General features: G+C 50.8%; 2 pseudogenes; both read left to right on the forward strand.

The window, feature by feature from the left end:
* LOC138102495 (zinc finger protein 208-like) overlaps nucleotides 1–23,272 on the forward strand; it is a 322,764-nt pseudogene that overhangs the window by 168,339 nt on the left and 131,153 nt on the right.
* On the forward strand, nucleotides 19,325–20,262 carry LOC138102465 (olfactory receptor 14J1-like; annotated as a pseudogene).

Here is a 23,272-nt window from a genome sequence, read left to right on the forward strand (position 1 = left end):
GAGACAAGGTCCAGCAGCTGGGTGGGTTCCCAGAGCAGACAGCAAAGGCTGCTTTGCTGGACATTTCCCAGCACATTCCCAGCTGGAAGCAGAGGGAGGAAGGAAAGGCAAGCGAGTCCCTGCCAGAAGCCCGGAAGGATTGGGGTGGGAAGGGACCCTGCCCGTGGGTTAGTGGGCTGAAAGCCAAGTGGAGCAAGACCTTACAATGCCATCTCCCTGCCAGCCTGTGCTGCTGACAGGAGCAGGGTGCCACTTTAGCCCTCTGTGGGTGGGACCAAACTGTGCATTCCACTCCCCTTATCTCATTTCTGATGAGCTGTTCATGATGGGTCCTTTGCAGGAGCTGCCCAGTGCACCCCCAACCCCTCAGGCTATGAGGAGCTGGCTGTTAAATGAGATAAGGAAGGAGAGGCAAACCCTGGGAGGCAGGGCAGTGTTTCTTTTTCTGCACACCAATGACTCAGCTGGGATAACTCCCTCCGGGGTAGCAGCAGCACAGTCCCACCCAGCCTGAGGGCTCACCTCTGCTGATGGGCCATCATGGACTGAATGGCCCCAGCACAATGGGCAGCTGCAAGGACTGAGACCATCAAGGCTCCCAAAATATCCCATGACTCCCAGGATGACATCATTCCATTGTGAAACTGCCCACCCTGGGGGAGGGGCTAAGCATTCCCACCTGAACCTGAGCATATAAAATCTGGGTTTGAGGCCTTCTGGCAACACTCAAGAGATCCAGGGCATGAGCAGAACTCCAACAGGACTGTGGCCACTGCTGTCGACAAGACTGCACCCATCACTTGGACAGGAAAGTGTGTCTACCACGGCAACCAACAGGTTTTGTTTTCTTTCCTTTTGCTTTGCATGCAGCGGGACCAGGTGGTGCTCAGCACAGGAACTAAGAACCACCGTTCTGCTCTTGTCCCAGGGTGCCTGGTTATACTCAGCCTTTGTGGGTTAGAGCTGTATCATGGTATTTCTTGTCATCTCTTTGGTGAATTTTAACTCTCACCTTAATCTCTCTTGGGGCAGATCAGTGGGGTTCATTTCTCATGGCAGTTCAATCCAGCACGGTCTTTGAGAGGATTTTACAGTCATGATATGCCCGGTGACTTCTAGAGAAGGACTAAGCCAACCCCTAAGAAGGACTAAACCAACCCCTAAGCCAACACACTCACACCTTGTTTTTCCCTCCAAACCAGGATTTCCCACTCCCAAACCTTGGCCAGATGGAGGCGGAGGCTGTGAGAAAGAGGAAGATGCCCCGGGACACCCAGGCAGGTGAGGAGGAAGTCCCTGCCCCTTTTCCCTCTCTCCTGCTCCATCTCCCAGCCCAGCATCACCCCCGGCTGCAGGACAACCCCGCTGCCGACGCCGTCCTGCCGGGGACGGACTGGGGGGATCTCCTTCCCCTTCCCTGTGGCACGGAGGCAAATCCCATCCTCTCCTTGTCCTTCCTCCCCCAGATGAGGAGCTGAGGATGAAGCCCAGGGAGGACAAATCCCCACAGCAGAACCTGGTGGAAGAGGCCATTTTGAGCCTCTCCACAGTGGAGGAAAACCACCGGAGATCCCGCAGGAGGAGGGGCTGCAAACGTAGCCCAGGGAGCTGTGAGGAGGAAAGACCCACCCTGTGCCAGGAAGGCGGCCGGAGATCCAGCCAGCATTCAAATGTGGTGGTCCATGAGCAGCGTCACGCTAGGGAGAAACGCTACAAGTGCTTGGAATGTTCGAAGAGCTTCAGCCAGAGCTCCGACTTGATCCACCACCAGTTGATCCATACTGGGGAACGGCCCTACGTGTGTGGGGAATGTGGGAAGAGCTTCAGACAGAGCTCCAGCCTGATCCAACACCGGTTGATTCATACTGGGGAACGGCTCTATGTGTGTGGGGAATGTGGGAAGAGCTTCAGACAGAGCTCCAGCCTGATTCGCCACCAGAAGATCCACACTGACGAGAGGCCCTACGAGTGTGGCGAATGTGGGAAGAGGTTTCAGACCAGCTCCAGAGTTCTCCTGCACCAGCGGATTCACACAGATGAGAGGCCCTTCCGCTGCCCCGACTGCGGGGAGTGCTTCAGGTACAGCTGCAGCCTCAGCAGGCACAAACGAATCCACACTGGGGAGAGGCCCTACGAGTGTCCTGAGTGTGGGAAGAGCTTCAGGCAGAGATGTCACCTTATCTACCACCAGAGGATCCACACTGGGGAGAGGCCCTACGAGTGTCCTGAGTGTGGGAAGAGCTTTATCCAGAGCTCTCACTTGACCAAACACCAACGGAGCCACCAGTAAGGGAAGCCCTGCGGGTGTCCCGAGTGCAGGAAGAGCTTTGTGTACTGCTCCAACTTCATCTCGCAGCAGAGGATCCCTGTGGGGTGATGCTCAGTGACCCTCGTTGGGCAGAGACCTGGTGACCCCTGTTCCAGATGATCCCCATTGTTGGGGAGGATGTTTGAGAGATTTATTTCGCTTCTCATTCTCGTGCTCTGATTTCATTGCTAATAAATGCAATCCCTGTCCCCAGACTGGGTCTGTTTTTCCGTGCTGGTGATCAGGGCGGGAGCTCTCCTGGTCCTTATCTCAGCTCCTGGGCCTTTCCTCAGCCAACCAAAGAAGTCACTAAACAACTTTGAGCCACTCTGAGCTTTTCTCGCTGATGAGTGCCCAGGTGCCAGGCAGATCTGCTGCACCCAGACCTCCCCACCTGGGGCATCCTCACCCCCAGTGCCCCCCGGGAGCAGAATTAAGGGAGAGAGGGGAGGTTTCAGCACTTGCTCAGAGCTGGGGATGGGGCAGCTGGGGCCATACTGGTGGCACTGTTGGTGCTGGGAGCCCCCTGGCCACAGGCATGGAGCTCTCAGGTGAGCTGAGAGGGTGGGAAGAGGAGGCCAGGTATGGTGGGAAAGGTGGGGAGAGGAGGGAAAATGGGTGTGTGGGACCCATAAAATGAGTAGGAGGGGGAGTGGGACCCCCTAAAGCAAGAATGGGAAGGGGGCTGGGGACTGGGGGATGATGGGATAGGCATGGGAAAGCTTAGAAATTGGGGAATGGAAGGGTGGGATCTCAAAACTGAGCAGGAGGGGACCGGGGATTGGGAGGATTGTGTGAAAGGGTTGGGAAAGGGTTAAAAGGGGGGACTGGGACCCCCAAACTGATGGGGGCAGGGGCTGGCAGCTGGGGATTGATGGGAAAGGAGGGGAGAAAACAGAAAAAGGGTGGAAATGAGGGTGGGACTGCGGGAAGGAAGGTCCCATGGCAGCCATGGAGCAGGGGGTTGTGGAGTGGGGATCTGGGGTGGCCCCCTGAGCTCTTGGCTTGCTGTGGGGTTCTGGGGGCTGCTGGGGGGGCATCCCCTCACCTCTGTCCTGTATAGACAGGGCTCTTCCAGCACATGGTAAAGTCTGAGTGTCACGTCATTAATGGTACCAAACAGGTGAGGTTCATGGTGAGGTTCAGCTCCAGCCTGGAGCAGCTCCTGCACTTGGACAGCAACATGAGGCACATCATGGGGGACACGCTGTATGGGGAGAAACAGGCCCGCTACTGGAACACTGTCCTGGGGTGATGTTATGAGGCTGCTTTATTCCTTAACCCTCCGCTCAATGCCCAAGGATGCTGTGTCTTTAGGATGGACCTGGGGGTGGGGCCAGAGCCACGGGACGTGGGTGAGGGTCAGTTCAATGGCTCCGGGGCTCTGAGGTCTCGGCAGGGCCTTGGAGGGAGTGAGCTGGGAGTGTTGTGCGACTCCTTGGGTTTTTTGGTGTTCTGGCTCGCTGGGAGAAGGTTCTGTTGGGTTTTCTTGTTCTTTTTCCCTTCCCTCCCCCTTGCCTCACTGATTCCCTTCCCTCCAGTCCAGGGAGCCTGCTGGTTGGCCCCAGTGGGCCTGCGGGGTGGCTCCAGCTGGTCTGAGCCCGTGCGTCTGTTCCCTCTCCAGGAATTTGTTGTATTTCGTGGTTTCTTCCCCTGTTCTACCCTGCTTTGTTTGGTGTTAATAAACAGTTTGGGTTTTTTTGCTCACTTTCAGTTCTTGTAACCCACTTGTCTTACTGGTGGAGGAAATGGGGAGGTCCTCTTCCCTTTGGAGGAGACACTCATTCCAGAGTGTTTCCTCCTGAAGTCTTGTCTCCAAAACCGAGACATAAATTTAGTGCCTGTAGCGGGTTCGGTTTGCCCCCGGGCACAAACACCAATTTAGTGTAGTGGCTTGGTCCAAAATACTCATTACTGTTTATCTTCTGTGAGATAAGAATTAGGAGAAATGCAAAGCAGGCACCAAACTTGAGAGAATATAAAGAAGTTAATTAACTGACCTAAAAGAGGGAAAAAAAAACTTATACCATACGTTCAGAACTCTCCTCCCCTCCCCACCTTCCTCCCTTCTCCCACTGACAAATGTAAGAAGACAACCCTTAAGATGTTCAGTCTGTTTACCACTCCCATAATAACCTTGTTCAGTCCATTTGAAAGAGAAGTCTCTTCTTGCTCGTGCTAAGAAAACATTATCACAACGAGACAGCCGCCCACTTCCAAATATTGTTCAGTCCATTTAGGAAGAGGTCTCTCTGCTCGCATGTGAGTCCCTTCCCCTGACCTGCAGCTTTTCCCGCAACTGCTTTCGAGGTTTCAATCTTGAAGTTTTTGGGGTACTCTTTTAAAGTTGAGCCATCCAGAAACAAAAGTTCTCTTCACCCATCTCTGGGAGCATTTCATCTCTAAGAACAGAGGCCCTTCTCCTTCCCTGGGAGCAAAAGGTCTTCCTCATCTTCATCTTTAGGGCTATCTCTGGGAGCATCTCTAGGAATTGAGGTCTTCTCCTTTTCCATTTGGAGCAAAAGTCCTCACCTGGTTCATGTCTCCCTGTCCAAACTTCTCTTGAAATTACAGCTGCTTCAGCATCTGCCTATCTCAGCGCAGCTGCTTTTGCTCAGGAGTTGAACACTCCACCCCCCATATCTTCATGAAATTACAACAGGACACTCAGATATATCATAGCTTCACAACAGACTTTCAGCTTTAAGCATCTCCTCTTTCTCTTCCGCCAGGTTTTCAGCTCTTCACAGCACTAAAAGGGTTAATCTCACCTCGGCCTTGCAGCTGGAATGTGGCTTCTCGCTATTGGTCACCTGACCTCTGCCAGACAGTGGTGCCGATTTTGCTGAAATCTTGGCCGCAGTGGAGGGGTGGGGGAGGGGAGAGCCGAGCTGCTCTGGCTGCCCACAGCCCTGCTGGGGGGGGGTCATCCTGGAGCCGTGGCCTGGCCCAGCCTGGCCTGAGAAGGCCTGGGCATGGCCCACTTGCCCCCCACTCAGGCCCTGCAACCACCTGTCCCAGCACCGGAAACGAGAGAGAGCTTGAGGAGGAGTTTGTCTATTCTTAAGTGTGTATCACAGAGGCAGTCACAATTTTAAGTGGCTTAAAGAATTGTCCATATTCAAACTGGCCATCTGATAGGTCCTGTGCAGTCATAGAGGAAGATGTAAGAAGAACTTCACTTCCGAGACCCAGCTTGCTAACCTATGACACTGGGCTTACCAAGAATCCTTCTGCAGTTGGGCTCCTGAAAGTAGAAGAGCATTGAGTGCCAATGGCCACCTCAACAGTGCATCACCGGCAGTACCGAACAAATAGAGATGCCGTAATTCCCAGCCACACGACGATCCTGAACTGGAGAGCCAAGGGGTGGTCAGCACGACCCACTCACCCTTCAACAGCCCCATTTATTCTGTGTGCAAGTCTGACGGGGAATGGTTATTGACTGTGGACTATCGTGCCTTGAATGAAGTGACTCCACCATTGAGCGCTGCCGTACCGGACATGTTGGAGCTCCAGTATGAGCTGGAGTCCAAAGCAGCGAAGGGGTACACCAATTTTGACACTGCTAATGCATTTGTCTCCATTCCTCCGGCAGTAGAGTGCAGGCCTCAGTTTGCCTTCACTTGGAGGGGTGTGCAGTACACCTGGAACCAACTGCCCCAGGGGTGGAAGCACAATCCCACCATCTGCCATGGACTGATCCAGACTGCACTGAAAAAGATTGAGGCTCCAGAACATCTGCAGTACATCGACGACATCATTGTGCATGGGAACATGGCAACGGAGGTATTTGGGAAAGGAGAGAAAATCATCCAGATTCTCCTGGAAGTCGGCTTTGCCCATCAAGACAAGCAAAGTCAAGGGACCTGCTTAAGAGATCCAGTTCCTGGGCCTGAAATGGCAAGATGGATGGCATCAGATTCCCACTGAGGTCATCAATAAGATCACAGTGATGTCTCCACCAACCAACAAGAAGGAAACACAAGCTTTCCTAGGTGTCATAGGCTTTTGGAGGATGCACCTTCCCGAGTACAGCCAGATCGTGAGCCCTCTCTACCTGGTCACCCATAAGAAGAATGATTTCTACTGGGGCCCTGAACAGTAGCAAGCCTTTGCCCAGATCAAGCAGGAAATCACTTATGCAGTAGCCTTGGGCCCGGTAAGGACAGGACCAGAGGTGAAGAACGTGCTCTACTCTGCAGCCGGGAACAATGGTCTGTCCTGGAGCCTGTGGCAGAAGCTGCTTGGTGAGACTTGGGGTCAACCACTGGGATTCTGGAGCCAAAGCTACAGAGGCTCAGAAGCCCACTGCACTCCAACAGAGAGGGAAATCCTGGCAGCCTATGAAGGAATCCAAGCCGCTGAGGAGGTCATTGGCACCGAAGCACAACTCCTCCTGGCACCCCGACTACCAGTGCTGGGCCAGATGTTCAAAGCAAAGGTTCCCTCTACCCACCACACCACCGATGCTACATGGAACATGTGGATTGCTCTCATCACACAGCGCGCCTGTATTGGAAACCCAAATTGCCCTGGGACCATAAAAATAATCACAAATTGGCCCAAATGTGAAAGCTTTGGTCTCAGTGACGAAGAAGAACAGGAACAAATGACATGCGTGAGGACGCTCCACCATACAACCAACTGCCAGCAGAACAAACACGCTACGCTCTTTCCACTGATGCTGCTTGTCGCATTGTAGGGATGAAACAAAAGTGGAAAGCAGCCATATGGAGTCCCACACAACAGCTTGCAGAGGCCACTGAGGGAGAAGGTGGATCGAGCCAACTTGCCGAACTCAAAGCCATCCAGTTGGCTCTGGACATTGCTGAAAGAGAGAAGTGGCCAGAGCTCTACCTCTACACTGATTCATGGATGGTAGCCAATGCTCTGTGGGGGTGGCTGGAAAGGTGGAAAAAGGCACACTGGCAGCTCAAGGGAAAATCAATCTGCGCTGCTGATGAATGGAAAGGCATTGCCACTTGGGTAGAGAAGCTACCTGTGAGAATCTGCCATGTAGATGCCCATGTCCCCAAGAGTAGGGCTGATGAGGAACACTGAAACAATGAACAGGTAGATCAGGCTGTGAAAATAGAGGTGTCCAAGATAGATTTGGGTTGTCAGCAAAAGGGAGAGTTGTTCCTAGCTTGATGTGCCCATGATGCCTCAGGCCATCAAGGCAGAGATGCCACCTGTAAGTGGGCACAAGGCTGAGGGGTGGATCTAACCATGGACAGTATCTCCCAGGTTATCCATGGCTGTGAGACATGCGCTGCAATCAAGCAGGCCAAGCAGGTGAAGCCTCTGTGGTATGGTGGGCGATGGTCTAAATACAAGTATGGAGAGGCCTGGCAGATTGATTACATCACACTGCCTCAAACCTGCCAAGGCAAGCGCTATGTGCTCACAATGGTGGAAGCCACCACTGGAGGTTGGGGTCCCTCCCCCCTGCCATGGAGCCCTGGGAGAGGGGCCCTGGGGGGGAGACATGGGGTTTCCCTGCCCCTGGTCAGCCTCATTCCCCATTGGTTGTTTTGTGCTTCCCTGTGTGGCCAAGAACCCTCGGGTCCCATGACTGGAGGACTTCCTCAGCAGAGCCCCGGCCATACGGCTGGAGAAATAAACATCTCTGAAACATCTACCATGAATCTCTCCATATATATTTTTTTCCACGGGACTCCTGGTTTGATATATGCGTGTTACAGTAATCCCCGCTCTAACAACTGGATGGTTGGAAACCTACCCTGCGCCTCACGCTACTGCCCGGAACACCATCCTGGACCTGGAAAAGCAAGTCCTTTGGAGGCATGGTACCCCTGAGAGAATTGAGTCTGACAATGGGACTCATTTCAAGAACAGCCTTATCAACACCTGGGCTAGAGAACATGGCATTGAGTGGGTGTACCACATCCCTTACCATGCACCAGCAGCTGGGGAAATGGAACAGTGCAATGGCCTGCTCAAAACCACCTTGAGGGCACTGGGTGGGGGAACGTTCAAAAACTGGGAGGTGCATTTAGCTAAGGCCTCATGGTTGGTGAACACCTGAGGCTCCACCAACCGAGCAGGGCCTGCCCAATCCAAACCCCTGCATATAGTAGGGACATGGTCCCAGCAGTGCATGTCAGGGGACTCTTGGGAAAAACTGTTTGGATTACTTCTGCATTGAGTACAGACAAACCCATCTGTGGGGTTGTCTTTGCTCAGGGGCCAGGTTGTACATGGAGGGTAATGCAGAAGAATGGAGAAACACGTTGCATACCGCAGGGAGATTTGATGGTGGGTGAGAACCGCTTGTAATGTCTGAATGCCTGTACATGTTTGTTGAGTGTCACTGCCACTGTTTGTATATAGCTGTATAAATATGGATAAATGTGTGTGTTTCGAGTTGAAATGTATTAATTTGGGCATTGAGCAGACGGTATGGAATAAGGGGTGGAATGTCCTGGGATGATGTTGTGAAGCCGCTTTATTCCTTAACCGTCTGCTCAATGCCCAAGGAGGCTGCATCTTTAAGGTGGACCCCGGGGGCACGGCCAGAACCATGGGACCGAGTGGGGGTCGGTTGAATGGTGGGGGCCCAATGGCTCAGGGGCTTGAGAGTCTCGGCGGGGCCTGGGAGGGAGTGCGCCAGGAGTGCTGTGTGGCTCTTTAGGGTTTTGTTCTGGCTAGCTGGAAAAAGGTTCAGTTGGAGTTTTTTTGTTCTTTTTCCCTTCCCTCAACCTTGCCTCACTGCCTCCCTTCCCTTCCCTCTGGTCTGGGGAGCCTGCGGGGTGGCCTCAGCAGGCTCGCAGGATGGCCCCAGCTGGTCCGAGCCTCTGTGTCTGTTCCCTCTCTGGGCATATCCTGTATTTTGAGGTTTGTTTTTTCCTGTTCTACCCTGTTTTCTTTTGTGTTAATAAACTGGGTTTTTTCCCACTGTCACTTGCTGTGAACAATTGGTCTCATTGGTGGAGGAAAAGGGGAGGGCCTTTTTGCCTTTGGAGGAGACGCTCATTCTGGAGCACTTCTGATGCCTTAAGAGGCCTCCTAGAAACAGAGACTAGACAGGAGTAAGGGAATAAAAGTAGGTATTTATTTGAAAGGCCTTCAAAGGTACCCCCTGGGGAGCCAGAGGCTATTGCCAAGATGGACCCCAAGATGGATGACAGCTCACGAGTTCTTCACACAGCTCACGAGTTCTTCACACTTTTATAGGTTTGGTTCATTTACATAGCAGGGTTAATTCTCCAATTAAAGCTTCAGTTTAATGACGGCATTTTCCCTGTGCTCCCTCCCATAGAGGCTCTTTGGGTGATACTTTTTGGGCCTAGGATGGTCTGGGTGTCCTTGAAGAGCAGGCCCAGAGAGGCTTTGTTATGTCTGCCTAGCACGAGAGAGCAGAAATGAACAGGCTACAAGAAACTTCCGAGTTACACACTAAGCAGTACAGAATTTGAAAAATAGAGAAGGTAAAACCTAAGGCATCACTTCCTCCTAAAATTTTGTCTCAAAAAACTGAGAGACTGGTCAAGGAGGAACCTGTGCCTTTCTAGGACAGGAATGTTCACTTCTACCAGTGATGGGTTTGAAGTCCAACAATCAGGAATCACCTCGATAGAAAGAGCAGTAGAAGAGCGACAGGAAGAAGAAAATTCTTCTTGGTGTCATTGGCTTCATGGCTGCCAAATTGGAGGCTGCTGGGCAATGCATTTGTGGCAGTCACTGTAATCACTGCAGTGTGAGCACTTGGTGTGTTATGATTCCATGTGAGAGCTCTTGTGACACTTTGGGCTGGGAAATGGAGCACTGAGACTTGTCTAAAAAGAGACACAGTCTCAAGAAAAAAGGTGGATTTGATAAATAACAGAGAATAGCGACTAATTAGGCATGTTTTAAAAAGAATGTGAATTATAGCTCTGGGTAAAGAACTTGAAGAGAACTCAATTGAAGAACAAGAGGCGATGCTGTACTAGTTGGAAAACAAACTAGTGGGAGACACCAAGTCAGAATAACAATTTAATAGGAAAACAAAAATAAAGGCAGAAAACACTGGTTCAGACTGACAGAGTCAAGATACAACCTGAGTCCCTGTTAATCAGGGTGGTGGTAGCAGTCTGGTAGAATGGTGGCTGCAGTCCTCTGAAGTGGTGATGCTGTAGAAAAAAGGGTCTGCTCTTCCTCAGGTCCAGTGGTGGCTGAGTAGCTCCTGTCCTCTGGAAATCCAGTGGAAGGGTAGTTTCTGGTGTTCAGAATCTCAGATTATATCCAGGATGGAATGCTTGGTTCCTCCCTCTGGGTGGAGCATCTCACAATGGGGTAATGAGTCATGAGGCCAAGTCTTGATTAGGCTCATTAACAGAAGATAGTCTGGAGGGAGTTATCTCTGAGTCATGGGGCAGGAATGGGCCATTAACAGCAAGATAGTCTGGGGGGAGGAGGCAAGGAAACACTGCCCCACCTGATTTCAACAGCTCATGAGGATGGTAATTGTGAGGAATGAGACAACTCTTTGTAGAAATTAAAACAATTTATTAAAACAGAAAAATTGAAAAATTGCAAAAATTAACAAAATATAAAAATTTGGGATCCTAGTGGCTCAGGAGGTATGCCCCAGGAGCGCAGGGATTCAGGAGCTTCAGGCTTAGGCAGCTCTGAACCTCAAGTAGAGAAAAAAAACTTGCAGTGCTAGGCTGGTCAAAAAGAAATATATATATTTCTAAAGGCCCCTGAAAAGGAGTAGGTTTCTCCAGCACTGAACTTAGCAAGCTGGAGGGGAAGGGGAAATGAGAGAGGACGTGTCTTTCTCTTGCACCTTTATAGCTTTTGCTCCACCCACAGTCTGCCCACAGTTTAAGGTGATTGGTGTTTTCCCTTTGACAGATTACCTCTGTCAACCAATGGCTCCTCCTTGTCAGAGGGGTGGTATTAGTTGAGATAAGAGTCATGGAGCTTACCGGGGTATGGCTATGGGGGCTGGGCTGTTTGTTGCAACCGGGGTTTTTAAAATCTGCCTTGAAACCAAGGTACAAGTAAAACATAAAAAAATACATCCAACACATCTTAAATCACTTGTAAAAGTATACAGTAAACACAGGAAGACCATAAAAACTTGATCTGTGTACCTGGGCTGATGGGTTAATTTTAACATTCAATTTAAAAATATTAAGCTCAAATTAATTAAGGCACTTAATACGCAAAGACCAAGCACAAATAGGGATTTCATGTATGACAGTAATAGAACACACTGCAACCCAGGACAGATGCCTTTATGCCTAATACTTAAATCGAAGGTTCTATTATCGAAAAAATTGGTATGCAGGTTGTAATTCATCTGTAGGTCCAAGCACTGATTAAAGCAGCAAGGCCTGAACAACAGGCCCTGAGTCAAAGTTGACCTCTAGATGAACCTTCCAACCAAAAGTTATCTTTGTATCTGCTCATTCATGAAGCATTATGAGCAATATGATCTCTCTATGTGTTCATTGGTGAAAGGTGGATTTACCTTTCTGTGTTTGAAAACCAGACAAGACCCCATCTGGCCTTGTTTGGGGGTGAAGGATCAAAGTCAACTCCCTTGTTCCTCCTTGAGCCCTGGCCAGGCTTTAGGAGAAGCCAAAGAGAAGACTGAAACCAAATGTTCCCACACTGGAAGTGATGTCAGCTTGTTTGTTTGACAGTGTAAAAGCTGGGCCCTCTCACAGCGAGGGTGGAGCCTCGTTGCCTGCAAAGGTGGAGGCACTGCAGGAATTCCCAGTGTGCAGGAGTGGCTCTGCAGTCCTTGGCTGGGACAGCTTCCCCCAGCTGATGGGTGGGTCTGGCTGATGGTAAAGTCTGAGGGTTACAGGGGATGGAGCTTGGTTAATCACTGCAGGCAATCTTTGGCAGTGATGATTGGGGGCATTGCTGAGCTTAACCTTTTGTAATTCTTTGCTAATGATTGTGTGCTTTGCTGAGCTTCCCTTTTTGTAATTCTTTGCAGTTTTGCATTATATAAATTACACAATTCCATCAGTTGGTGTCTGTGTCTTTGGTGCTGACCCTGCCCACTGGCAAAACAGGACCCCATCCTGCCTAAGAGTTACCTGGGAAAACACAAACCCTCACTCCAAATGTCCCCCCTTCCTCCTTGTTCCCCCCACTTTATACACTGGCCATGATGTCCTGTGGTCTGGGATATCCCTGAGGTCACCTGGGGTCACCTGTCCTGGCTGTGACCCCTGCCAAGCTCCTCCACACCCCCAGCCCCTCCCCAGCATGGCCGGACGATGGGCAGGAAAGGCCTTGGCTCTGTGCAGGCTCAGCAAGAACAAAACCATCTCTGTGTGATCAACGCTGTGCTCAGCACAGAGCCAAACACAGCCCCACAGAAAGGCCTGGCAAGGAAATTCCCTCTGCCACAGCCCACAGCAGCACCCTGTGGCCATCCACCATCACCACGGCTCCATGGGCTCCTTTCCATGCCCCGGGCCCTGGCCACAGGACCTTGGGCTGGTGGCCACGGCAGCCAACTGTGTCCCAGGGCTCAGTGCCCGTGTCCATGGCAGCAGTGCCCGGCCACGGGCCCTGAGTGCAGGTGACCGTGCCAATCCCCATGGCAGCGGGGCCAAGCGTTGGTGTCCGTGGCACCAAAGTGAGGAACGGGTCCCTGTGGCCGCTGCCGTGGCACCTGAGGGCATCAGCGAGTGTCACTGCAATTGTAGCTGGCACCAGCCCCGGCACTGCTCTGTCCTGAGGGCTGCCATGGCAGCCGAGGGCAGCCACAGGTCTGCGGGCAAGTGGCCACGGACCCTGAGTGCAGAAATGGGTCCTGGGGGGGGTTTCCAAGGGAACTGGAACTGCTGAGGGTTGCCATGGCATCCAACCCCTGCAGTGGGGGTCAGTGTCCATGGCCACAGCATTGGTCAGTGTCCATGACCACAGTCCCTTGCAATGGCCCAGTGCAGGTTGGGATGATCATCCACCCTCACAGCTGGCCCAGGCCATGCCTGGAGTGGTCTTGGTGGCACCTTGGGCTTGGCACACTTTGAGGAGGGTGCCTGTTTTCAGTGGGGAAACTTAGGAATTTCAGATTCTTTAAAAAAAAAGAAGGAAACCCCTCCTTGGCTGAGTGCAGCCAGTTCTCCAAGCAAAGCAGGTCCCAGGTGAGTGAGGAGAGACAGCATGGGCTTGGGGATGTGGAGCAGCGTTGTCCACACTGGGTCAGACCTCAAGGCACAGCTTCTGTGACCAGGCCAGACCTCCTGAGGAGAGACCCTGCACCAATAGCAATCACAGAATGCTGCAATCACCTCTTCTCTAAAGAGAACAGCAATGAAATACACCCCTTAAAATAAGAATACGTATTTATTGGAAGCTCTTTGAAATATTTCTCCACAACTGCAGTAGGAAACTTTCCTAATGAACTGCACTCGAGCAGAGGGAAATCAAGGCCGAGCCGCGGTTTGTCAGGACTTGCTTGATCCTAATGAGCCCCGTGGTGCATTTGATGCTGAGCCCTGGAACCTCAGGGCCTGAGAGGAGATTGCACAAACCTCTCATAGTGTTGGTATCAAAAGGGAAGCACCAAGTACTTACAAAACAGAAGCACCCTGAAGCATTAATGAGCCCCACTGAGTGTTGGTACTGACAAAGGCTCTCCAAGGACTAATTAAAGCAGATAATTGGGGGCCTTGATTGCACAAACCTCTCCTAGAGTTGGTATCAATAGGGAAGCACCAAGTACTTACCAAACAGAAGCACCCTGATGTTGCAAAATGAATCGACGACTTAGGTGAGGAGAGATCTTGCAGGCAACCGATACGATTGATATATGCAAGCTCCGTTTATTAGCAATACAAAGGCACTTATATAGAGTATTGAATACAAGCTTATCAGTTCTTTAATTAGTTGAAACTTATAAAAGCACATTCTGACCTCTACATAATTGGGTTAGATAAAAAGACTACATTTGGCAAGCTTCTTATTGTTTATGTTTTGTCTTGAGAGATCAAAGATCTTCCTCCCTTCTTAGGGATAGTCCATCTTATCAGCACAGCTGCACCTCTCAAAACTCCCTTCTGGTTCCCAGGTTGGTTTCTCACACAGGGATTTGTCTCATGTAGAATTTTTCTCACACAGGCCTTTTTACTTGTACAGTTGGATTATTGATCCAATCATTCTATCAATGAGCCATGTCCCTGCTCCTCTAACCATTCTCCAATAATTCCCCTTTTTTCTTTTTGTAAAGGCAATATTTGATTGGCTACAGATGTAGTAATTTTGTATATCATTTTTTGCAAGCACTGGCACAAACACAGTAAGCACACTATTGCTAATAGTATTACTAGTCCTACAGTAATCAAATGCTACACAAATAAAACTAGTTATGATTTTAAACCTAATGACTTTAACCATCCCTCTAAGTTGAAACCGTCTTCTTTTTTTTCTATAATTACGTAGTTAATTGATGTAACTCACTTATCTATTAGTGAAGTAGGAAAAAGTGGTTAGAAAGATTTAAACAGCACAAGCCTTGGAACCTTTCACAGCCGGGGCTGTGGGCTAATAGTAGAAAATCAATGGCTACTTAACTTTATAATATTATATGTCTAACACTAATAACACACACACTTAACTTATTAAGCATTTGCAAGGTTATATTAAACTTATCCCTCAACTCCATATTAAACTGGGCCCAGACTGGGCCAACAGTTTATGCCAAATACCCAGCAGTACTTAACCTTAGCATCACTTAACAGAACTTAACCTTAACATCACTTAAACTTTACAGAACTTCAACTTAGCAGAACTTAAAATTAACTTCACATAAACTTAACTTTGCTTAAACTTAACAACACTTAACACGAATTAACCTTAACACTACTTAAACGTTACACAACTTAACCTTATCACTTAAATTCTGCAGAACTCAAGCTTAACAGAAATTAAAGTTAAAAGAACTTAACTTAACTTAACAGAACTTAAATGTAACAGAACTTAAACATAACATCTTCCAGCAAGCAAGTTTAAGCAAAATAGCATAAAGCTTGTTTGCTAAAACACTAGGTAAAAACATAAATGCATAACTAATTGCTAAATTGACTGCTTTCACTTGATCTAAATGGGCAGGCAGCTGATTGAAAATGCCTGCTAATACTCTTATTTCAAGGCAGATGAAAAACAATTTTTCACTTTACTTCTGAGTTTGGTGTTATACTCCAAAATTTATGTAATATACCCAAAAATTTATGCAATTATTTTTCTTAGTTTTGTCTTTGGAAAGAGTTCTCTGACACCCACCACAAGTCACTAGCAAACACCTAGGGCAGCTGTTACATTCACCCCAGAGTCTCACTATTTCTCCTGCTATGGAGAGTGGTGGATCTGGCAAGTCCTCAGCTCCTTCACTCAGCCACGTCTCAGCCTCTCTCAAGGCTCCTCAGGACAGGTCTCACAGTCCCAGCTGTTATGGTAGTGGCATCACTGTTCTCAAGAGCTGATGCTGACTGCGCCGTCTCGTTTCGGGGTCCTGTAGCATGGCACCACTTTGCTGGGCACCTCTCTGGTCAGTGATGTATCGATGACTTGTCCGTGTTGTTGCAGGATATTCTGCAGTGTTGCAGTGCACTTTCGTTCCCAGAGCAGGAACTGTGAAGGGGTTAATAACAACTGTGCGATGCTGATGCAATCATTTGGACACAGGACATCTGCTGTAAAGATAAACTGCAGAATGCTTTGTGTAGATAAGTCAGCAAGCTTTTTAATTACTTTTTGTATCATTTGTTGGTACTTCTCTTTCTTTTGGGGCTGTTTTCGAGCCGCCCCGGCCGGCTTTGGCTCTGCAGCTGACGAAACCGTAGAAGCCGCGCTGCTGCCGGACGTCCCACGTCTGTTTCTTTCGCGGAGCTGCTACAGCCCGCGCTGCCGCTCTCTACAGTCTCTATGGCAACCACGGCAACTGTCTTTTTTGTTTTTACTTCTGCGAAAGTGCTGGTTACTGCTCTCCAGGTGACTTTGAGAGCTCTTGTTTCTGTAGCTTTCATTTTAAACGATCTTGGATCAGCTAGTTCCTTATAAAGGTATACTTAAGTCCCCGCTTTTCTAAAAAGCGTAAAAATAAATTAAGGGCCACCTTTGTTTCCATATCTGCGTCTTTACCGCAATCTCAGCCTCTTACTGCTTTCCCTGTCGACAGGAGTTGTGCAGCCTTTTCCCAGGTTTAGCCCTTGTCAGCCGTATCGGCAGACCCCTCTTGTTAAAGTCAGCCCAGGCACGGATCAGGCGCTTGCCTGCAGCCGCTGATCTTTTGCCTTTCGATCGCTGCTATCGAAGCCTCTCGGCCGCTCACCTCGACAAGAAAACGAAGTCCCAGTCTCTGCTCGGGCGCCAAATGTTGCAAAATGAAATCGACGACTTAGGTGAGGAGAGACATTGCAGGCAACCGATACGATTGATATATGCAAGCTCCGTTTATTAGCAATACAAAGGCACTTATATAGAGTATTGAATACAAGCTTATCAGTTCTTTAATTAGTTGAAACTTATAAAAGCACATTCTGACCTCTACATAATTGGGTTAGATAAAAAGACTACATTTGGCAAGCTTCTTATTGTTTATGTTTTGTCTTGAGAGATCAAAGATCTTCCTCCCTTCTTAGGGATAGTCCATCTTATCAGCACAGCTGCACCTCTCAAAACTCCCTTCTGGTTCCCAGGTTGGTTTCTCACACAGGGATTTGTCTCATGTAGAATTTTTCTCACACAGGCCTTTTTACTTGTACAGTTGGATTATTGATCCAATCATTCTATCAATGAGCCATGTCCGTGCTCCTCTAACCCTTCTCCAATAACCTGAAGCAATAATGAGCCCCACTGAGTGTTGTTACTGACAAAGGCTCTCCAGGGACTAATTAAAGCAGATAATTGGAGGCCAGGATTGCACAAAGCTCTCAGACATTCCAAGGCAAAAGCCAAAGCCAAAGTCCTTTGGAAAACCTGCAATCCCTGGGAGCATTCAGGAGCCCCCCCAGGGCCATTCCTGACCAAGGCTCCCCAGGGACTCCTTCCAGCAGATCCCTGAGGCCACTGGGATGTGGGGGGGATGCTGAGGGCAGGACAAGGGGCTGACAGTGCCCAGCCTTGCTGGGGCTGTGCCCAGGAGGCCCCGGTGCCTCAGGACAAGGTGTCTCCTCACAGCCCTTGGTGGCCCAGATGCTGCTGTGCCCCAGGGTACCAAGACTTGGCTTCTCTTTGTCCCCTCCTGTCCTCCCTGCCTCCAGTTCTCTGCTCTGACTGCAGCCTGGGGACACTTTCTCAGTCATGTCCCTCACTGAGACCCATTAACAGTGTCAGGAATTTTGAGTTTGAATCTGACTCAGAATTCTTGAGAGGTTTCTGCCAGTCCCTATCAGGGACTGATGTTCAGGGCCTCAGCACCAAGCCCTGAGAAGGTCATTACAGTCCTTGTGCTGTATCTGTGCTGCTGAGCTGGGCCGGGCTCCTGGCACACAGGCAGCACTTGGCAAGTGGCAGCGCTGCAGAGAGACAGCTCTGGCCAGGAGCAGCTCCTGGGCACAGCCCAGCAGGGCTGGGGCACTGCCTGCAGCCAGCCCAGGCACAGCACAGAGGCTCACAGGGCTTCAACTCAGCCGGGGCTGGGAGCACAGAGCAGAGCTCACTGAGGGCTCACCAGAGCAGAAATCCTCAGAGAGTTTGAAACAGTCATTGTCTGGCTGTGGGAAGAGAAGCTGCAGCTCCTGGAGGCATCTCCTGAAGCTGGCCCATCCCACAGCTTTTCAGAGCTTTGCAGAGCACTCTCAGAGTTGCTGCAGTCTGGGGGATGTGGCCCTAGGGCAGGGCTGGGTTTCCGTGCTGCAGCACCCGAGGCCCAGCACAAGGCAGCTCCTTTTGCCAGGCTCTGCTGCAGGGCTGAGCAGCCGGGGCTGCAGCCAGGGGTGGCCAGGGCTGTCCTGCAGAGCAGGGTCCTGCAGCCCAGGGCGCTGTGCTGGGGCAGGGACTCTGCTGCCTGCCAGGGGCAGCTCTCAGCCGGCCCGGGGAGCTGCTGCCAGCGCTGGGGGAGGAGCAGTGGGGGGAAGGAGCGACCCTGAGCAGGGCAGGTGCTGCTGCTGAGAGCTGCTGGCTGGGGCAGGGCTGCTCCCAGCTCCAGACCAGCCTGGGCACAGCTCCGGAGGCACTTCCCAAAAGAAGGCAAGCCAGGGATTGCTGTCAAGATCAGGAGCGTTCCTGAACCTGTTTGGATTTCCTGCTTGGAGCAGGTTGGGAAGGTTGCGGGATGAGAGAAGCAGAACAGGAGTTGGAATCCCAGAATGACAGAACATTCTGAGTCTCTGCTATTGTCCTTGTTATTGTTATTATTATTACTCCTCTGACATTGTCACTGCTATCTGGTGCTCTCAGGGGGGCTCTGGGATCTGCAGCAGCTGAGTCAGGCTCTGCCCTTGGGATTCCTGCCAGACAGGGCTGTCCATGGGAATGGGATGTCCAAGCTTCCCTGTGCCATGTTGGGCTGTGGGCAAAGCAGTCCATGGGAAAGGGGAATGAGCTGAGCCTCCCTCCCAGAGATACCATCATGGGTACACCCATGGCTCTCCTCGCTGTGTCCTTCCAAGAACCTCAGAGAAGCAGGAATGATGTGTGGGTAGGAAAACCTTTCCTAAAACTCACTCCTGCCATCGCTGTCCTGTGGAACTGAGAGTAAAACTGCTACCAAGCCTTTCTAGGAGGGAGTGCACTGACAAATCCTGACTCTCCAGCCTTGTCCCTCTGCCACACGGCCACAAACCCAGGGCAGCGGGGCAGGGATGGCTCCTCGAGAGCCCCCACGCTCAGGCCTGGCTGCTCCTGGCACACTCAGACAGCACAAGTGGAGCTCAGGCAGGCAACTGGGTGAAGGTTTTCCCAGAGCAGGAACAAGGGTGGGGCAGTCCCAGCGGGACAGTGTGCAGGGAATGGCACAGGTTTGGCTCCAAGCAGCCTGTCCTGACTTATCACTGTCCTTTCTCCATGAACAGGTGCCCATGGCCAGACACAGCAATGTCCAACAGCAGCTCCATCAGCCACTTCCTCCTGCTGCCATTGGCAGACACGCGGCAGCTGCAGCTCCTGCACTTCTGCCTCTTCCTGGGCATCTCCCTGGCTGCCCTCCTGGCCAACGGCCTCCATCATCAGCACCGGAGCCTGCGGCCAGCACCTGCACAGCCCCATGTTCTTCTTCCTGCTCAGCCTGGCCCTCACCGACCTGGGCTCCATCTGCACCACTGTCCCCAAGGCCATGCACAATTCCCTCTGGGGCACCAGCCACATCTCCTACACAGGATGTGCTGCTCAGGTGTTTCTGATTGTCTTCTTTCTTGGAACAGAGGATTTCCTCCTCACCGTCATGTGCTATGACTGCTACGTGTCCATCTGCAAAGCCCTGCACTACGGGACCCTCCTGGGCAGCAGAGCTTGTGCCCACATGGCAGCAGCTGCCTGGGCCAGTGGCTTTCTCACTGCTCTGCTGCACACGGCCAATACATTTTCTCTGCCCCTGTGCCAGGACAACGCCCTGGGCCAGTTCTTCTGTGAAATCCCACACATCCTCAGGCTCTCCTGCTCAGACACATACCTGAGGGAATTTGGGCTTCTTGCTTTTAGTACTTCTCCTTTTTTGGGTTGTTTTGTGTTCATGTTTTTCTCCTATGTGCAGTTCTTCAGGGCCGTGCTGAGGATCCCCTCTGAGCAGGGCCGGCACAAAGCCTTTTGCACGTGTCTCCCTCACCTGGCCGTGGTCTCTCTGTTTCTCAGCACTAGCACATTTGCTCACCTGAAGCCCCCCTCCATCTCGTCCCCATCCCTGGATGTGGTGGTGTCAGTTCTGAACTCGGTGGTGCGTGCCTCCAGCCCTGAACCCCCTCATCTACAGCCTGAGGAGCCAGGAGCTCAAGGATGCCCTGAGGAAAATGATGACTATATCTTTTCAGAAGCAATAAACTCTCTCTTTTCTGCTCCAGAACCTTCAGAATGTAACTCTTTACAATCTCAGGGGTTTTTTTCTATTTGTCCATTTTTTCATTGGTGCCTTCTTTTCTTCTTTTTCTAGTGTTATGCTGTTTTTTATAAAATCCTGTAGTACTGCTCTTAGCATTTCTACATGAACGTCTGCCTTTCTTTGGAAACCCAAAGACTTTCAGGAGGCTTCTTCCCTGTGCATTTGAATCAAAAGGAGTGTCTGCCCTGACTTGTGTGTCCAAGGTTTGTTCCTCAGCCCTTCTCTGGCTCTGCAGGGGCAGTGCCTGTGGGCACAGCTGGAGGGAAGAGACTCCCAGCACAGCAGCACAGCCAGGGACAATTGCTGGGCCTCTTCCCACCTCTGCTCTTCCCAGCCCATGGAACCCAGAGTCAATTGTGACAAAGTGGGGCCTCTTCAGACAGAGGTGGTGTGGAAACAGTGCCACCATTCATGGAACCCAGAACATCCATTGTGACACAGTGGGGTTTCATGGAACCCAGAACATCTGTGGGATGCAATGGAATCTCATGGAATCAAGGGCCAGTTGTTATAGAGTGAGGCCTCATGGAACACAATGGCCACAGAAACATTGCCAGGCCCAGTAGAAAGAAGGCGCCATTGTGGCACAGCAAGGCTTCATGGGACCTAGAAGAGCACAGGGTCACAATGGAGTTTCATGGAACCAGTGGTCAATTGTGACATGGCAGGGTCTCATGGAACCCAGATTCCACTGGGAAATTGCCAAGGCTGGTGCAATCAAGGGTCTACTGTGACACAGAAAGGCCCCGTGGCACCCAGGAGACCAGTGTGGGGCAATGGATTCTCATGGAACCAAGGTGCCATTGGAACAAGCGCGGCCTGAGGGACAGCCAGTGCCACTGGGACAACTCCAGCCTTTGAGGAAGCAAGTGTCCATGGTGACACAGCACAGCCTGATGAATCACAGGAGAGCACAGTGACGCCATGGAATCTTGGGGAACCAAGTGTCCATTGTAAAGACAGTGGGGCCTCAATGAAGCCAGGAGACCATTGTGACGCAATAGAACCTCCGGGAAGCAAGTCTCAGTTGTTCCAAAGAGGGGCTGCATGGAAACCAGGAGACCATTGGAACACCGAGGAAACCGAAGGAAGCAAATGTCCACTGTTTGATGTTGTGGCCTCACAGAGCACTGGAAGCCATTGACACACAATGGAAAAACATGGAACTACGGCTCCCTAGTGGCAGAGGAGGGCCTCATGGAACCAAGGAGACTTCTGTGATGCAACGGAATCTCAAGGAACCAAGGGTCAATTGTCAACACGTCAGCCTCTCCTGAAACTAAGGAGAACATTGTGATGCAGTGAAATCTCATGGAACCAAGTGTCAATTGTGAACACAGCAGCGCCTCATGGAAGCCAGGTGCAACTGGGACCGTGGCATGGCTTGTGGAAGCAAGGGGCCGCTGTGACACAGTGGGGCCTCTTGGAACCCAGGAAACCACTGGGGGCAATGGAATCTCATGGAACCAAGGCTCTATTGTGACACAGTGGGGCCTCTTGGAACCCAGGAGAACACTGTCACACAGAAATATCTCATGGAACTAAGTGTAAACTCTCAGCACAGCAGGATGTCACAGTCCAATCATGAAAGGAATTAGAAATGCCTCTGCCCAAATTAAGGTGCAAACAAGACCAAGACCAAAGTCAATAGTATGGGCTTTATTTAATAGCAAATATGAGAGAGAGAGAGAGAGAGAGACAGAAGAGAAAGATAGAAAAGAGGTTGGGGGGGCAGAGAGTGAGAGAGACAGATGAAAGAAAATACACCACTCCACGGATCCCACTGGGATCCCAATGATGCTCTCCAGCTGGTCTTTTTGGTGGTAAGAGTCCCCCTAAAAGCACAGAATCCAATGGATTAATATATGCTCAGGGCAGGTGGGAATGCCCAGGTACCTCCCCTGGGGGAGGGCACTTGGACACTGTCTCTTGCCGCAGACTCTGGGTCTGCTGCATCACTTTGCATCACGTGCAGTCCTGTGGAGCAAGGCCTCAGGAATAAATTTTGGGAGCACTTTGGGAGGTCTTTGATGGATTATGACACCCCCTCAGCTGCCTCTCATGTGAATATCCCATGGATATGGCCTATCCAGTGTTGGAGGTTTCCCAGCTGGGCCAGTTTGTGTAAGGGAGGATGGGTGTTCAGTGCCTCTGACCAGAGGTGGCACCACAGACCTGAAACATCCTCGTCCCCCCTCAGTGGCAGGGGAGTCTGTGTAAACCTGTGTAAGCCCTCTGTGGACTGTGGTCTCCTCCACCCCAAACCCAGCCAGCCATGATTTTGTGCTCTTTGGTTTTCTTGTGGATGCATTCTTTTCCCTCAGCCTTGATTACTTCTGCCTAGAACCTGAGATGATTGCACAGTAGTGTCCCCTTTCTCTTAGCTCTGTGACTGAACTCCCAGTCCAAAGTGCCAGTCAGGCATCTTCAAGGAGGGCTGGGCTTCTGTGGCTGTAGCTTCTTGTTACAGTTTTTGCTAGAATGGGCAAAACTCCTTCATAACAATGTTTAAGGCATGAACCATTTCAGTCCCTGACAGCTTTATGCCTTGGCTCCATGAGGTTCCATAACCTCATTATGGACTCAGTCTCGAGCTGCATTAGGCCCTGCTCTGTCCCACTGGATGCTTAATTCCATGAGGTTCCATTTGGTGGCTGTGGTCTCCTGGTTCCATGAGGCTCCACTGTGGCATGTTGGAGCCTTGGTCCAGAAGATTCCATAGAGTCACAATGGATTCCTGTGTTCACATAGGCCCCACGGTATCACATCAGAGCCTTGGTTCCATGAGTGGCAGAACCCACATTTTGGCATGCTCTAACCATATCTGCTATGTCGCAAGTGTGCGGGTTACGAACAGCAAGCAATGCTTTTCTGCAGTCTTCATTTGCATTTACAAAGCAAGCTGCTGCAACAAAAAAGCTCTGGCCTCATCCTTACCGGCTCTCCGGCAG

Source organism: Aphelocoma coerulescens, unplaced genomic scaffold (genome assembly GCF_041296385.1).
Source record: "Aphelocoma coerulescens isolate FSJ_1873_10779 unplaced genomic scaffold, UR_Acoe_1.0 HiC_scaffold_77, whole genome shotgun sequence".
NCBI lineage: Eukaryota > Metazoa > Chordata > Aves > Passeriformes > Corvidae > Aphelocoma > Aphelocoma coerulescens.